The sequence below is a fragment of the Charadrius vociferus genome, unplaced genomic scaffold (assembly GCF_000708025.1).
Source record: "Charadrius vociferus isolate BGI_N301 unplaced genomic scaffold, ASM70802v2 scaffold2, whole genome shotgun sequence".
NCBI lineage: Eukaryota > Metazoa > Chordata > Aves > Charadriiformes > Charadriidae > Charadrius > Charadrius vociferus.
In genome coordinates, this window is record NW_009647595.1 from 8,110,376 (window position 1) to 8,113,548 (window position 3,173).

General features: G+C 39.0%; 1 protein-coding gene across 1 annotated transcript in view; it reads right to left on the reverse strand.

The window, feature by feature from the left end:
* Window positions 1-3,173, reverse strand: part of LRRC6 (leucine rich repeat containing 6) — a 40,461-nt gene that overhangs the window by 36,940 nt on the left and 348 nt on the right. The gene's annotated exons all lie outside the window — the stretch shown is intronic.

Consider the following 3,173-nt stretch of genomic DNA (forward strand, 5'->3'; position numbering starts at 1 on the left):
TTCACAGTTGTTATGCTCCGCACGCCTTCTAACGAGATCTTCAGTGACTGAAAGAAACATTAGACGTCATATGTCCCTTTAGTCATTTTCCACCATTTGACTTATGAACAACTTATAAAATCATCAAAATCATTAAAATCTTTTGTTCCACCATACCAAATATCTGGTAGGAATACCAACCAAAAAAAGATCCACTAGAAAAGACATTGTGTGCCAAGCAGCTTCAGCCCACTCTGCTACAGTAAACATCATTTGTGAAACTCACTCACGTCACCTGTAACATTTAGAAAAATCCATATGAAATCTGCTGAGTCTTCCATAAGAGTGTGATACAACGCTTGCAGGAATTAATCCAGCATCCATTGTTTTCAGCATAGCTCAAACTGCAGATTTATTCATGTTGACAAGCAATGGAGTGCTTTATGCTTTTTTATTTCCTGATGCCAGATATTCACAAAAAGTAAACTAGCTACAGTGTGTCATCATATTCTTCCGCCAGCACAGTCTGTACAAAAATAAGCAGGATGTATGCTAAAAGCAGGCAGATATTTTTCACTTTTTCAGTGCTTGAGGCAACACCATAACTAATTCATGCTTATAAATGTTTATGTTAGAATGAAAGTTAATCCTGGGTATTTCTTAAGCTCTACCAGCTCATTAGCAGCCCAGCAAAGGAGTTTCAGTGGCCAAAAGACACCAGAGACTTGGGTTCAGGGTTTTCACATAGTAATATTAAACACCAGGCAATCTTTCAAACAGTGAAAAGGTTCTGTATAATGAAGGTAAATGAATTCAATGAGAACCAGTGCTCACTCTTGAGCTAGATGTTATTACTTTGTTTCCAGCCCACTGCATCAAAAAAAGCACTAGAATTTTCCTCTCCTTGACAAGCAGTGAATTACAGTGAAGTACTGATTAAAAAACTAGGGTTCTATAAAATTAGCATAGGCATTTTCTTGATTGTTGAGGGCAAAAAAAAAAAAGACTAGCAAGCCTTTAAAAAAGTCTGAAGAAAAATAAGTAAAAAGTATACAGAGATCTGTGAAAACAAATTGTTCCTACCGTGCATTAATTAAAAGTATTCTTTCATAGTTTCTTTGTCTCAGGGACAAACCTCTCAGGTTTATGAAATCGTTCAGTTTTATTAGTGGTCCTGGAATGGCTGCACATATTCACACGGACTGGTCTGCTACAAGCTGGGTAAACTATGTACCAATACAGACCAAACTTGCTCGTATTCGTGTAGCTCCTATATCTACAGCCTTTGGGAAAGAGGTGAAACTGGTTTTGCGTATATCATATTATTTACAGATGACCAAAGTTAAATATCCCTTCTCTTCAACAGTTTCATCTAACATGATTTATGGAATTATATAATGGTGATACTGATATTGATCTAAGAAAGGATCCTGTCTACACATAAAGCATATTGGAAAAGGTAAGTGTCTTTGTCATTTTTGATCTTGTTGGGCATTAATAGAGAAAACAAAAAAAAAAAAAAAAAAAGAAAATTAGGAGAGAAACCAGAAATAAATGAGGAAAGAGAAAAAAAATGGCAATAACCGTGACTAAATATTTTAGTCTGCAAAGAAAATATGAAAAACATTGGCATTTCTAATAAGTTATTTGGCAAATCTGCTGGAAATTAAAAAAAAAAAAAAAAAAAGGCCGGCTTACTAATGTATTTGGTAGCAGATCTTTCAGTGCCAGTATTTCCAGCGCAAACAGGTATGTTTGAGCAAGAAAACAATATTCCACATTCTGTATACATAAACACTGGAGAAAATGTTATGCTCAATACCTTTTATGCAAAAAGAAGTCATACAAACTATTCCAGACAGAGTTTTATTACAGTCAGATTTCCCTTTGCTGATGAAAAGCAAATTGAAGTGATTGTTGCAGTGATTATGCAAAAACGTCCACTTTCATTACCAGATGGTTTGCAAAGCAGAGACAGTCATTCTCAATAGATGCTGCAATGGAGCTTTAGAGACCTCTTTGGGGGCCTGCTGTAGGGAACTGAGTGAATATTTGACATTTTGGATGCTATCTAGTTCTTTTAAGAGGAATGAGGGAAATAAGCTTGCAGGAGAAAACAACAATATTTTTTAAAATGCTTTCCCAGGACGTTGACGAAACACATTGTGACACTATTTCTCACGGAGAAGTTCGTTAACCAGATTATATGATGTTGTGCTCAGTAACAGGAGAATGGATCAGTGACCTGAGAGATCACAGCTACTCTCATGTTCTCATGAACACAGGAGGAAGTAAGAGGTGGCATCAATCAACTGGAGATAACTGATCTTGAAGATCTCACAGCTGGGCTTCCAAAAATTACGTTTTACTCAAAAAGGAGCACATATGAAGGAAAGCATTAAAGAAATGGAAAGAATAAGCACGTGGACAGCTGCGGGTATACCAAGAAACAGTGGGGAAACCTGCATTTCAGAAAAGTGAAGTATTCCATCATTATTTTAAGACTCAAATTCACACTGTGCTGTTCAGGTTATGAAGCTGTTCTCCTTCAGGCAGTGCCTGCTCAAAGCGGGCATCTGCCAGCTTCATGCAGAGAGAAGGAGCTTCTTTCCAAAGCACTATTTTAGCCCAGCAAGGGACTGGCAGTCCAGTGACGGTATACAATCAAGACAGATTGCAGGGAAAAATCACAGATGAAGGGAATTCCTCAGTAGGTTTTTTTTCTTGAGTGATATGAATGAGCACTGAGTCTTTTTTGGTCATACTGCTTTACCTCTAAAAGATTATGGATTCATATGTAACAGGATGGTGTATTTTAACCTCATTCAGGGTTGTTTTTTTCTTACATCTCTGATCAAGTGTTTGCATTGGCTACTTCTACATAAAAAAAAAAAAAAAAAAAACCAACATGATCATGTGGTGTTGAAAACTTATAAGAGCAGGGAAAGGCCAGCGCTGCCAGCTCTGGGCCCAGACACGAACCATCCCGGCCAGCATCCCCCCACACACGGCGGGATCCCCGCCTGGGCCACCCGCTCCTGGGCCTCTCGGGGGCTTTTTCGGGAGGCAAGCACACCCCTGCGCTATGCTTGGTGAAATACAATGGGTGGTTATTCCCAGGGAGGAGGGAGAAGAGCTCACCCGGGCAGGTGAGGAGAGCAAGGGAGGCAGGAGGGGAGAGGGGTGTGGGGGAT